We start from the raw sequence: 15,545 nt of genomic DNA on the forward strand, positions 1-15,545 counted from the left end.
CTTCCCTGAAGTCATTATACTACTGTCTAGGAGCTGTTCTGACATGACTGAGCAGAACCTTGACCTTGGAGCTCCCAAGCCCCAGACACTCAATCATTTAGTGCATTGTGATTTTTGCAAAGTTTGCCCCATTCTCTTACAGGCTAAACAAGTCCCCATTTTCTAGAGAATAAGTAAATCAACTTTTGATTAGGCCCAGATCTTGAAGGACAAGCAATCTGGATTAAGCAAATTTCTTTCACAAGCTCTTTAGTAATGCTATTTCTTTCCTTTTGCCTTCTCTGAAATGGGATATAAACTTAGATCTGGAAGGGAAGGAACAAAAAGGAATAAATGTAGGATCATCAAGCTGAGCCTTGGATGCAGTCTCAGACCTCTAAGAGGAGTAGTGACAGACCCAAGACTAGACCCAGATATTCTAACTCCCTAGCCTGAGCTCTCTCAGTCTCTGTCTCTGTCTCTCTATCTTTGTTTCTGTCTCTCTGTTTCTTTTTCTGTCTTGCTTTCTGACACTTTCTTTTTCTTTTTCTTTGTTTATCTCTATTTCTCTCTGTTTTCTGTCTCTGACTCTATTTCTTTTTTAAAAATTTATTTATTTTCATCCATTTGCATATGCATATTTTCAAGTTACAAAATTCCTTCCCCCGCCTTCCCACCCCCCCAACCCTTCAGTGGTGAGTGGTCAGGTTAGCATTTTACCCGCATATTTTGATAAACATCTTTGCAGATTAATATTAATTATTTTCAGTTTGAGGAATTAAGATTAAGGAAAGAGATACATAGGAGATAATTTTTACCAAGTGTTCAGATTCTGAAGGGTTGTTTGGTGTGTATGTGTGTGTGTGTGTGTGTGTGTGAGTTTGTTTTGTTTTATTTTTCTTCCTCTGGATGGTTTCTGTCTCTATTTCTGTGTGTATATGTGTGTGTGTGTGTGTCTGTGTGTCATCATCACCATCATCATCCAAAAAAATGTTTATTTTACCTGTGACATAAATTTGAATTATTTTCTGTCTTCTAAATTTGAGATCTAATCTCCAGCCTCCATGTCTTTTTATTGACTTATAATATTCCTGGAACAATTTTCCCTCTTTCTTTTTCTTAGATTCCTTTGCTTTCTTCAAGGATCAATTTAAGTATCTCTTCCTCTGGGAATCTTTCTTTGTGCTTGTCCCTACTAATTATGATGTATATACCTATCTGTTTATGTCTTGTATGTTTCAGTCCTCAGTACAATAGAAAGTCCTTTAAGAAAATGAAGTCTGAGGGTATGTTTTGTGTCTATCCTCAGCATCCCTCATAACTCCTTGGACAAAGAAGATACCCAATGAATTCTTGTTGGAGCAGATTGGAATATACTGGATTGATTGTGACTTTGACCTAAGAAGCATATGGCATCTAAGAGCTGGAGAAGACCTTAGGCATAGTCCAGTTGAAAGCCTTTCATTGTACAAAGGAAGAGATTAGCCATAGGGAGATCAAATTCAGCCTAAGGCCATATAATGGCTCAGAAGGAAAGCCAGAATAGCATTTGTCTTTCTTTACATGTCACCAAATGAGTTGACTACTGAGATCATCTCCTAATTAGACTCCTTAGATGAAGAATCGCCTTTCCAATGTCTCTTTCAACATTATACAAAAAGTGATTTTTCCTAAATTTCATGTCTTCCCTTGTTTTAATCCAATAAAAATGCAAATTTCTCCAATTCTCCAAATACAAATTAATCCAATACAAAATGCAAATTTTGCTATTCATCATTTAAAGAATTTCACAATCTTACTTTAGCCCTTTTTTCCAATACAGACTGGTGTATCTTCCTCCCCTAAGTAGAAAAATAGCATAACTTATAATTGGCATCCACAGAGAATGCCAACATTCTTTGCTTTATCACACATCCATGTTTGATTTCCAGATTAATTATATGTTATTCTCCTTCAGTCTTAGAAAGGAAAAAGCCTGGATTCAAGACTCATACTGACTATGTGACCTTGAACCTTAATCTCTCCAAGTCTTAGTATCTTCATCTGTATAATGAGGTTGACAATAATAATGGAATACTTAATTGTGGACTCCTATTGGAGAAGTGAGTTAGTTATTCTTGTAACTTCATATTTTCCTTAGTATTTTGTTTATTCCCCAATTACATATAATATTTTAACATTCTTTTTTAAAATTTTGAGAGTGGAATCTAAGGGCAGACATCATTTTTCTATTTGAATATATCTGTATCCTCAGCAAACACCATAATGTCTGACCATACATTCTTAAAAAAAATGGTTATTGACTGATTCATTGGGTTATTTCAGGATCAGAGGAGATAAGAGATGCAAAAGGCCTGACAAAATGTGAAGTGCTTTATAAATATCATTCATTACAATGAATAACTTATGGAGTGGCCATGACTTACCCAGTAGAGAAAAGAACAGCACTAATGAAACACATTTTACAGAAATATGAAAATTCATTTATTTTTAAATCACAATTAAAATAGGTTGCTTCATCCCACCCTATGTATACATTAGATTAACTAAATTAAGAAATTATTCATTTTGGGAGGAGAGCTATGAAAAATGTTGAGTGGCTAGTTTGATCTTTTAAAAAAGATAATCCTAGGGGGTGGCTAGGTGGCGTAGTAGATAAAGCACAGGCCCTGGAGTCAGGAGTACCTGGGTTCAAATCCGGTGTCAGACACTAAATAATTACCTAGCTGTGTGGCCTTGGGCAAGCCACTTAACCCCATTTGCCTTGCAAAAATCCTAAAAAAAAAGATAATCCACTTAAGTTTTATTATTTCAAGAGTCAAGTTTTCTTATAACTAAAAAAACTGGCCTCATCCAGGTTGGGAATCCAATTCCTTCCCCAAGTGAATTTCCATCTGCTTGACCAGTTCTCATGGTTTTGCTAAAATGAATGACCTGGCTCTTATTTGCAGGAATAAGACGTGCTTTTAAAAATAGTTGAACCTTGACTCTGATTTCAATATCAAAGAGACCCGGCAGAGAAGGACTATCAAACCAAAGACAGAGAGATTATCTAGAGAAGAAGATGTACAATCCCTTTCTTTTCCTTTTCTACAGTGAACAGATGGCAGCTCCTTCCCCAGTAGGTTTGCTTACAGAAATGAGCTTCTGTCCACCCTTCTAAGGCCAGTGCATCAACACCCTTAGCAGAATAGTGAGGTTGTGTTCTTAACAACTGATATTTCTTCTTTTTAAAAATCCATTTTATTTTATCATATTTCAAATTCCATGTAAAGATAATTTTCAAGACTCATTTTCTTTTTTCTTTTTCTTTTTTTTAGGTTTTTGCAAGGCAATGGGGTTAAGTGGCTTGCCCAAGGCCACACAGCTAGGTAATAGTATCTGAGGCTGGATTTGAACCCAGGTACTCCTGACTCCAGGGTTGGTGCTCTATCCACTGTGTCACCTAGTTGCCTAAAGATTCATTTTCTGAAAGATTTTGAGTTCCACATTTTTCTGCTTCCCTCTTTTTTCTCCCCTCTCCCTACGAAATCAAGTAATTTTACAGCTATGATCAAACAGCATTTCTTTAGGGTTTTGAGGTTGGTTGAGTTTCTCACAGGTATCTATTAGATCTAAAGTCTTTTAACTCAAATATGAGCTTAAAGGTCTCCATTTGACAGGTGAGGAAACTGAATGTCAGAGACAGAATTTGAATCTAACTCTTTCAGACAAGTTCAAATTTCCTAACCTGTGGGACAGGACCATTGAATCAGGTGATTAATAGCAGGCAATATGTTCTGAACCCAGGGGGATGAGGGGGCTTATAAGTGTAGACTCTGATACTGTACATGGTATATGCTGGGCACAGTATCTTCTGCTGTGTCATTTTTCCACCAAGTTTTACTCTCTGCCCAGTCACTATTGCCCCTCAACTGATTTTACTTCACCAGGTCCATCTGTCCAACAATTAGAGGTAACTGGGTAATACAATGGATGAAACTCTAGCCCTGGAATCTGAAAAAATCTGAGATTAATTCAACCTCTAACTGTTGCTCAGCTGTGGAGTCTTGAATGTAATCTGCCTCAGTTTCCTCAAATGTAAAATAGGGATAGGGATAAAATTGGGATAACCTCCCAGAATTAGAATGAAGGTAAAATAAGATAATATTTGTGAAGGACACCACACAGGGACTGGTAGAGTGGGTCCCTAAACAATACTCATTTCCTTCTTTTTTGAAGCTGCACCATGATTAACCCTTCCTTCTGCCCTGGAATGACACCCAACTATATGTGGGGTTGACCCTGATTAAATTGTGAACTCTTTCTAAGTGTTTAGCAATATCTTTGGGTCCATAGTTGAAACTTCTTTTATGCATTCATTCAGTCCATCTCTCCTTGGATATTGTGATGCATGGTTCAAAGTAGGTACTTAATAAATGTTTATTGACTAACTGGAAATCTTTCCCCCTGTTCCCATATATCTGTTTGTCTAAATGCTATTTTTAGGGGGGGGGTTAGGGTTTTTTTTTTTTTTGCAAGGCAAACAGGGTTAAGTGGCTTGCTCAAGGCCACCCAGCTAGGTAATTATTAAGTGTCTGAGGCTGGATTTGACCTCAGGTACTCCTGACTCCAGGGCCGATGCTCTATCCACTGTGCAACCTAGCCACCCCTCTATATGCTATTTTTAATTAAACATGCTATGTATTTAAGTTCTAGTTTTGCTCCCATTTTTAATAGGTATATCTCATCAAAGCCTTTTTCTACATCTATAATATAATCATATGATTTTTGGTGTTTCTGTCATTGATATGACTACTTATCCTGATAGTTTTTTCTAATATTGAACCAGACTGGACCTGTTCCTAATGTATGTCTTTTATTGTAATGTCCTTGCTAATACTGGATTTGAAATTTTTGCATCACTATCCATTATGGAAACTGAGCTATAGTTTTGCTTCTCTGTTTTTTTTTTTTTATTTACCTGGCTTAGGTATCAAAACTATATTTGCATCAAAAAAGAAATTTAGTAGGATTTCTTTACCTATTTTTTCATAGTTCAGATGACCTTAGAATCCTTAAAACTTTGGTAAAATTCATTTGTAAACCTACCTGATCCCAGTCATTTTTTTTCCTTTAGGGATTTTATTAATGACTTGTTCAATTTACATTTCTAAGTTAGGGTTGTTTAATTATGTGATTTCCTTTTCTGTTCTACTCAGAAATTTATGGGGATTTTTGGGGTAAATATTCATTCAATTCACTTAGATTGTCAGTTTAATTGGCATAGAGTTGGATAAAATGAATCCTAATAATTACTATAATTTTATTTTCATTGGAGGTGCCTGTTCCCTTTTAATTTTTGAGATTGGTAATTTGGTTTTCTTTCCTTTTTTAAAAGTCAAATTAACCAATGATTTATGTATTTTATTGTTTTATTTCATAAAGCAAGATTCTAGTTTTATTTATTGCTTCAATAGTATTTATATTTCACATTTTATTAATCTCTCCTTTGATTTTGAATATTTCTGATTTGGCATTTAATTGGAGATTTTTAATTTGTTCATTTCTAGTTTTGCTTTGGTTTTAGTTACATGTCCTATTCATTGATCTGCTCTTTCTCTCTTTTATTGATATAAGACATTTAGAATACATTTTTGCCTAAGATACTTTTGCCTCATCCTACTAATTCTCTCTCTCTCTCTCTCTCTCTCTCTCTCTCTCTCTCTCTCTCTCCCCCCCCTCAGATTTTGTTTCTACACCTTGTTCTTTGATTCACTTATTCTTTAGGATTGGATAATTTAGTTTCCAAATAACTTTAATCTATTTTTCCTCACCTTTTTATTAAATGTAATTTTTATTCATTATCACTCAAAAAAGGATGTATTTAGTATTTCTGCTTTTCTGCAATTGGTTGTGAGGTATTTTTATGTCCCAATACATGGTCAATTTTTGAGAAGGTGGCATGTACAGCTGAGAAAAAGTAATGGTCTTATCTATCCCCATATTCTATCATATCTCCAATGTTCTATCATATCTAAATTTTTAAAGATTATATTCATCTTACTGACTTCTAAAATTTATTTTATGGTTAGATTTATCTAGCCCTGAAAGGGGAAAGTTGAAATCTCCCATAATATATTTGAGTTTTTTTAAATTTGTTTGCAAATTTATACACACACACGCATATATTTATATAATTGATGTTACTTTATTGCCTATGGTTTCTTTTATTTTTTATTTGTTTAAAAGTTTTTTGAATTTTACAGCTTTTCACCTAATCTTGCTTCTCTCCCCCACCCCCACAGAAGGTGGTCTGATAATCTTTACATTGTTTCCATGGTATACATTGAATGTGATGAGAAAGAAATCATATCCTTAAGGAAAAAGTATAAGAGATAGCAAAATTACATAATAAGATAACTTTTTTTAAAAAAAAATAAAGGTAATGGCCTTTGGTCTTTGTTTAAACTCCACAATTCTTTCTTTGGATACAGATGGTATTCTCCATCTCAGGTACCCTAAAATTGTCCCTCATTGCTGCTTTGGTGGAATGAGCAGGTCCATTAAGATTGATCATCATTCCCATGTTGCTTTGAGGGTGTACAATGTTCTAGTTCTGCTGATCTTGCTCAGCATCAGTTCATGCCAATCCTTCTGGGCTTCTCTGACTTCCCATCTCTCCTGACTATAGTTTCTTTTAGCAAGATTTAGTTTCCCTGCTTTTACCTTTTAATTAAGTCTATATTTGCTTTTTTTTATTGTCTGAGATCATGCTTGCTGTCAAACATAGTACATTCTGTTCCAGCCCTTTATTTTCACTCTCTGTGTATCTTTCTGTTTCTAGTGTGATTCTTAACAACATATGTGGCTAGATTCTGGTTTCTAATCTTTGTTGCTATTCAATTCCATTTTCTGGGTGAGTTCATCCCATTTATATTCACAATTGTGATTACTGATTGTACATTTCAATAACTCTTTTTTCTTCATTTTATCCATTTTTGTCTTCATATGTCCTGTACCTGCTGTTCTACTTCTGACTACTTTCTTTTATTTTCCAGGCTTTTCATCACCTTCCCCCTTTGCGCTATAATCTTTCCCTCTTTCTTCACGGCTGCATAAGATAGATTTCTGTCTTTTCTGTTTCCAATTGAGTATCTCTCTATATGTGAGATATACATGCATATAAATATACATATACACTGACATGTGCATGATATGTATGTATGTATGTATTCATATGCACATAAATACATATGTTTGTATGTATATCTTTGAACCAATGTATATCAGAGCGAGATTCAACATTTGGCCTGATAATGGCACACATAATGTTTCCCATTTTACTATAAAACTCTTCCTTCTACAGCTCTTTTATGAAAGATGATTTTCATCATTCTTTTTTTACTTCTCCTTTTTTTCACATCATCATAACATAATCAAATCAAATGGAGAATTCTTTTTTATTTTTTATTTTTATTTTATTTTTTATTCTCATTTTGTACAAATGTTTTTTTACATTAATAAAATATCCATGTTTGAGTAAACAAAATACCCCCCCATAAATATAGACTTGCTTGAGTGATAAAGTAAAGGGGAGAGAAAAAAATTAAAATAAAAGAAAATAATGGTAATAATTGTAGGTATGGCCAGGTGGCAAAATGGATGAAGCACCAGCCCTGGAGCTACAAACACCTGAGCCCACATCCAGCCCCATAGACCCAACAATCACCCAGCCTTGTGACATGCAAGCCACCTGATCCCCACTGCCCTGTGAAAACAAAAAAGAAGGAAAAAAAGACCCAAAATAAAATAAAATAGTAATAATAGTAGGGGTGGCTGGGTGGTGGACAGAGCATTGAGCCTTGAGCCAGGAGCACCCAGGTCCAAATCTGGCCTCAGACAGCCACCGATCACCCTGCTTTGCATCTCCAGACAGGCCACCCAGCCCCATTTGCCCTGCACCCTCCCCCAAATAATAATAATAAAAAATGTGCTTCAGTCTTTGTTCCAACACCATCAACTCTGTCATGGGTGGATCACATTCTTTATGATAAGTCCATCGCAAAAGTTACTTCCATATTTTTCCACCATTGCCATTGCTGATCGCAACTCTCTCCTTTCTTATTTCTCCACTACCATGTACTATATTTTCTCTCTCCTTTCACTCCAACTCTGCTGTAGGGTCGCTGAGTGGCACAGCAGACAGATCCCTGGTCCTGGGGCCAAGAGGCCTGAGCCCCCCTACCACCCCTTAGGCCTAGCCTCCACCTGGTCCTATGGTCTTAGACAGGCCTTCCAATCCCAGCCCCTTGCAAGAAGTAAAAATAAGAATGTGTTATATCTGACCACTCTCCCCCCATGGTCCATCCTCTCCTCCTTTATTCACATCCCCACCCCTTCCCCCTGCTCCCCTCTCCTTCTTACTCCAGATATCTACACCCCATTGAGTATATATGCTGTTTCCTCTCCTAGCCACCTCTGATGAGAGCAAAGGGTCCCTCATTCCCCCTTGCCTCCCCCCTTCCATATCATTGCAATAGCTCATTGTGATAAAGAAAAATCTTATTATATGAAATATCTTGGCCTATTCCCCCTCTCCTTTTTCTTTCTCCCATTACATTTCCCCTTTTTTCTATTGACTCCATTTTTACACCGGATTTTATCTTCGAATTCAGCTTTCTCCTGTGCTTCAACTATAAAAACTCCCTCTACCTGCTGTATTAACTGAAAAGGTTCCTGAGTATTATCAGTGTCATTTTTCTATGCAGAAATACCTGCAGTTCATCATCATTAAGTCCCTCATATTTTCCCCCTCTCCTCCAATCTCCATGCTTCACCTGAGTCCTGTATCTGAAAATCAAGCCTTCTGTTCAGCTCTGGCCACTCCAAAAGGAACATTTGAAATTCCCCTGGTTCATTGAAAGTCCATCTTTTTCCCTGGAAGAGGACATTCAGCCTTGCTGGGTAGTTCATTCTTGGCTGCATTCTAAGCTCTTTTGCCTTCCGGTATATTGTATTCCAAGCCCTGCGAGCTTCCAATGTAGCTGCTGCTAAGTCCTGTGTGATCCTGACTGAAGCTCCACAATATTTGAACTGTGTCATTCAGGCTGCTTGTAGTATTTTCTCTTTGACTTGGGAGTTCTGGAACTTGGCTATAATATTCCTAGGGGTTGGTTTTTTGGGATCTCTTTCTTGGGGGAGGGGGATCGGGGGATTCTCTCCATTTCTATTTTGCCCTCTGCTTCTAGAATATCAGGGCAATTTTCCTGTAGTAATTCTTTGAAAATGATGTCAAGGCTCTTTTCCTGATCATGACTTTCAGGTATTCCAATAATTTTTAAATTATCTTTCCTAAGTCTGTTTTCCATATCAGTTGTTTTTTTTAATGAGATATTTCACATTATCTTCTAATTTTTCATTTTTTTTGCTTTTGAAGTATTTATTCCTGATTTCTGGAAAATTCATCAATCTCCCTGAATTCTATTCTTTGTCTGAAGGATTTGTTCTCCTCAGAGAGTTTTCTTATCTCTTTTTCCATCTGGCCAATTTTGCTTTTTAAAGCATTCTTCTCCTCAATAATGTTTTGAATTGTTTTATCCATTTGACCTAAGCTGTTTTTTAGCATGCTATTTTCTTCAGCATTTCTTTTTGGATTTCCTTGACTAAGCTGCTGACTTCTTTTTCATGTTTTTCCTGCATCTCTCTACTTTCTTTTCCCAATTTTTCTTCTAACTCCCTCATTTGATTTTCAAAGTCTTTTTTTGAGCTCTGTCATAGCCTGAACCCAATTTCTGTTTTTCTTGGAGTCTTTACATGCAGGAACTTGTGCTTCCTCATCTTCAGACTGAGTGTTTTGATCCTTCTTGGGCTCATTTGCAAAATATTCCTTAATGGTCTTCCTCTTATTTCTCTGCTTGCTCATTTTCCCAGCCTGGGCCTGTTTTGGGGGTGCTTCCTGAGCTTTTGGGACACTCCCACAAGGGTCTCATTGTGTGAGGCTCTGTCCTCCCTCCTGGTCTGTGAGTGACCATAAGCTCCCCTCTGCCACGGGGATGAGGTGGGGGGGGCCCCTGCTGTTCTATGGGGGGCCTAGACTGCAATCAGGTTCTGAATGTGGTCAGAGCCCCAGAGTCCTGTTCCAGAGGCAGAGGACAGAACTCTGCAGTCTCTCTTCACTCCCCTCCCTCAGCTCAATCCAAATGGAGAATTCTTCTAGATGCCTAAATAATGATAGATTCTTAAAAGATACATGTTCTATTTTCCCAAATTGAGAGGTAACCAATTTAACCTTATTGAGTCCTTTATGATTTCTCTTTCATGCTTACCTTTTAAAGTTTGGCCTTCATTCTTTTTTTAATTGTTGCTAATCCCATTATTGTAATGTATTTATTTTTTAAATGATGTTTTATTTTTTCAAATATATATTATGAAAGTTCTTCAACATTCTTCCAAATGCATATATATATATATATATATATATATATATATATATATGTATGTATTTTCAAGTTACAAAATTTCCTTCCACTCCAGTTTTTTCAGCCTTTTTATTTTATTTGATGGAATCTTATAGTCCCATAGTTTCATTGGTTTCTGTTTCTTCAATTGTAATTTTTAGGAGTTTATTTTCTTCAATTAATTTTGTGTTTTCTTTTCCAGTTGGATATGTTTTCTTTTAATGGCATTGCTTGCTTTTGTCAAATTTTTCATAACTTTCCTGTATGATTCTCATTTCTTTTCTCCATTTTTCTTCCTCTCTTCTTTGATTTATATATATAAATGTATATATGTATATACATATATATATATGTATGTATATATGTATGTATATATATTTTAAGCTTGTCTATGACCTTTTGGATTGGAGTCCAATTCATAGACTCTTTTGGGACTTCCCCTGTGAGTAATTTTTCATTGATTTCTTCTTCCGACATGGCATTGTTGTCATTTTTATCCACAAGGTAGTTTTCCATAGTGTACATTCTTTTAGCTTTCTTTGTTCATCTCTATTGTTTGAGGTCTGCTACTAGGTTATAGGGTGTATAGATCCAAACTTTTTAGTCTGGGACTGGGATATGATCCCTGGCTTGCAGATGTTGCCTACACAGTCTAGTCTTGTCTTTGCAAATTTTATGTCCTCCTTTATTTTCAAGTTCTGCCTATGCAATGGTTTGTTCCCAACCCAGTTCTGTCTTTTGCCCATTAGTCCTAGGGTTCAGACTTTGTTTGGAGTTGGGACTTTCCCTGCTGGCTTGCTATCTAGCTGCCAGAACCTATGCTGTTGTTGAACTGTACAGATCTGGACTACATCGTGGCTTAGACTCCCACTTACTTTTCACTTCTACAGCCTCACTTGGCTTTACTTCCCCATTTACCCAAAAGAGACAGACCTCCCCCACTAAAGATCCTTCATGATGTCCACTGTTGAAAACTTCTTTGGATCTTCTCTTTTTCTTGGTGGGATCTGTAGTTTTAATGTCTATGCAGAGACTTCATTATCTTTGGTAGGGCAAAGCTCTGGGAGCAGGTTACCTTCATGCCACCATCTTTTCTCCATTTCTCCTTCATTCTTGAAGAAGACCATGACATCAGGGAGGTGATATCATGACAAGAACATGAATGGGATTTGAGTATGGCAGGGCTCTGCTAGGTCACCAACCTCAATCTCTCCTCCAGAATCATCTGGGTTCAATGACCAGATATGGATCAGGATGACTGGAGATGGTCCTGGATGTGAGGCAGTCAGGATTAGGTGGCTTGCCCAGGGTCACACAGTTAGGTATTGCCAAGTTCTGGGGCCAGATTCAAACTCCTGTCCTCCTGACTCCAAGGTCAGGGCTCTATCCATTGAATCATCTAGGTTCCCTTATTTACCTTTAATGATTCTCTTGAATCTTGTATTTAAAAAAATCAAATGTTCTATTCAGCTCTGGCCTTTTCATTAAGAATGTTTGATAGTTCTCTATTTCATTAAGTTTCAGTTTTTTGAAGGAATAATTTCAGTTTTCCTGGGTAGGTTATTCTTAGTTGAATTCCAGATCTTTTTGCCTTCAGATTATCACATTTCAAACTCTCTAATCCTTTACTAAAATAACTGCTAAATCTCGTGTGAAACTAAATGTGACAACAAAGTATTTAATTGATTTATTTTTAGCTGCTTGAAGCATTTTCTGTTTGACATGAGAACTTTGGAATTTGACCATAAAACCTCTTAGAATTTTCATTTTGGATACTTGTTCAGGTGGGGAACATTCAGTTATTTCTATTTCTATTTTATCCTCTGGTTTGAGGCTTTCTAGTAATCTAGTATTTCTTAAATTATCTTTTCTCAATATATTTTCTAAGTCAGTTATTTTTCTATGGAATATTTCATATTTTCTTCTCTTTTTGTAATCTTTTGAATTTGTTTCATGCTGTTTCATGGAGTCATTAGTTTCCACTTGCCCAGTTGTAATGTTTAAGCAATCATTTTCCTCAGAGAGCTTTTGTACCTCTTTTTCCATTTGACAATTTTGCTTTTAAAGAAGTTATTTTCATCCATGAACTTTTGTACTATTTTGCACTATTTTTGTACTATTTCTCCCTTTTTTCTCCCTTTTTTTCAGAACTAGTTCTGGGATCTTTGGAAGTTTTTGGTGATTTCAAGGTGGTGTGGTCACTAAAGGAAAGTAGAGTCACTGATCTCCTGGTCCTTGATCCTTTGGGATTGCAATAGATACTGTTCACGATCCCTGTTGCTGCTTCTGTTGCCACCATCTGGTCCTACCACCGGTTTTTCATCCACACAGTTTCTGGGCTAGCTGCCTCCCCCATGTCTCAGATTTCACTTTCTGATCTCCTATATGGACTTGGGCTGGAAGAATGTCCTACTTTGATCTTTTGTTCTTCTCTCCTCTCAAGAATGTGATTTGAGGTATTGCTTGAAAGTTGTTTGGATTGTTCAGAGGGAAATGTTGGGAGAGTTCAGCTGAGCTCTTTCTCTACTTTACCATCTTGGCTCTGACCCCTCTAATAGCCTTTATTAAACATCTGTTATATCCTAGGACCTCTTCTGTGAAAGAAACTGAAGTCCAGGGAGGTTTAATGAATGTTGGACCTAGAATCATAAAGATCTGTGTTCAAATCTAACCTCAGGCAGTTTATGAAGTCACACAACCTCTGTTTGCTTTAGTTTCCTCATTTGTAAAATGCAGATAAAGATCTCATTGTCCTCCAAGGTTTATTGTCAACATTGGGATTATAGGATTCTATCATTATTGGACCATAATCCTACAAATGGAAGGGCTACCAGAGCCATATAGTCCAATTCCTTCATTTTTTATTGCAAGCCACTAGGGCTCCCTCAGGTGAAGTTACTTGTCCAAAGTCAGATCCCATTAGATGGATCGAACCCACGTCATCTAACTCTAATGCCTGTGGCTTTCCTATTTTATTCCCAGATTGGCCTTCTACTTCACAGCTGAGGTTTCCAGCAGCAGCTAAAATCAATGATCAAGGATTGGAATTTACCCTGGCCAGCAAGCTAATTTCTTACCTTTTACTTAAAAGCACATTATTTTAAAAAAAGGAAAGAGAAAACACGATCAGCCCTAACATGACCCTGCCAGGGTCTTAGGTTTCTGCTAACCTAGTCATCAGGGCTGAACTTGGTGGGGCCAGGGGTCTCCTGGGGCTTTCGCTGGGCAAACCTGTGAAAAAGAGCCCTTCCAAACTTCACTCCTTTAATCTTCCCACGCTAAAGCCTGAAACTTTTCATCAGGGTTGACTGAACAGTACATGGAGGTCTTCTGTCAGCCCTTTGTTCTGAAACCCATTTGTTTCCTTCACCTCCCACCCTAAACCAAATGGACACTGAAAGCTATCTCTACTTAAAAACAACAACAGCCAAACTCTCCTCCTCCCCATCTGATTCTAACTGCTGCCCAAAGCTTTCTGAAAAGGAGGAGGATTAAGGTCCCTCTGATTCTCAAATTCTGGGACCACAATACACCTGCTGCCTCCTTTGCCCCTACAATCAATCTCTTCAAGCTTCCTAATGATGGTATCATGTATTGGTTCCTAAGGACTCAAATAAATGGACTATTTGATAATTTCCCTAAGCAGTTAGCATCATTCTGATCATAGAGTCATTATTATTGCTACTGTGAAAAGTATTTATATGGTATAAATCACTTTACATATCTCATTTCATTGTCCCCCAACCCTATGAAAAAGGGGTTATTATTGTCTCCATTTTATAGATGAGGAAACCAGAACTGAGAGAAGTCAGAAGACTTGTCCAAAGTTCACACACCTAGTAAATGTCTCAGGTAAGACTCAAACATGGATCTTCATGTCTCCAAGTCCAATTCTACTCACTGTAGCACATTTATTAACAGTGACTATAAATGACAAACCTCCTGCAAGTTGCAAGGTATTCAAAGAAGAAGATAGAATATCTGAAAAATCAAGTGGTGCTTATACAAGAAATGCCCTGGTCTTGTTTTGTGTCTCTTTACAAGCTCACAGGGCCCTTTGAAATACTTTCTCATGCACCTACTAAGACTTTGCAGGAAATGGGATAGGAAGGTCTTCACCTTCACCTGTTGCCATTGCTCTGTTTTTGTTTTTTTTTTTGCTGATTTGACCCAACTACTTTCCAGCAATTACAAAACTGAGATGCATATGGGGTTCTAATTTCTAGCATATATTCCAATAGGCCACCACTGCCATATGGCAAAAGACCTCCTACAAAATATAGGGATATTCCTGATGGATAAGTAGTCATAGGACATGAGCAGACACTTTTTGAAGGGAACAATCCAGGCTATCCACAACCATAGAAAAAAATGTAAATCACTAAAAATTAGACAAGTGAAAACTGAATCAGATCTAGGGTTCCATTCCCAAAGATAGCATAGATGACCAAAAAGTAAAATTACAAGCATTGGAGGGGCTGTAGAAAATAGATATGTTTGTGCATTATTGATAGAGCTGTGATTTGGGTAAAGAGCAATTTGAAAATATTCTACAACCTGTTCATAGCCTTAGATCTAAGACCTTTACTAGGTCTATGCATCAAAGAAAAGAGAAAAACAATCAGTATGTATAAAATATTTAAAATTTCTCCTTTATAGTGGGCAAAAATTAAACACTAAAAAGGTCTCCTATTGGGGAGGCTAAATAAATTATACTATGTGCATGCAATGAAATTACCATTCAGACTTATGCCAAAAAGTGTTGAAATGGGCAGTTTCAGAAAAAAAAATGGGAAGACAATTCTGAAGTATTGATATATGATGTGAGCAGTACTAGGAGGATGGTTTATGTATGTGATGATAACATTCTAGAGAAAGCAACTTTGAAAAGCCATATTACTCTGATCTGAGACATAAGAAGTATCTTCAGAGGGTTGGAAACTACTGACAATCTGCAAGTGACAAAATTAATGATTGGATTTTCTGGGCTAGTATTAGATAGCACAACAGAATTTTGAATGTAGCCTAATTGAATAATCATTAGGTAGTTTAATGGTTATCTCAAAGTGGGCAACTCACCAGAGTATATTCTCCTAATACTTTAAGAAAGTAGTCTTGGGAAGACCA

The sequence above is a fragment of the Macrotis lagotis genome, chromosome 1 (genome assembly GCF_037893015.1).
Source record: "Macrotis lagotis isolate mMagLag1 chromosome 1, bilby.v1.9.chrom.fasta, whole genome shotgun sequence".
Lineage (NCBI taxonomy): Eukaryota > Metazoa > Chordata > Mammalia > Peramelemorphia > Peramelidae > Macrotis > Macrotis lagotis.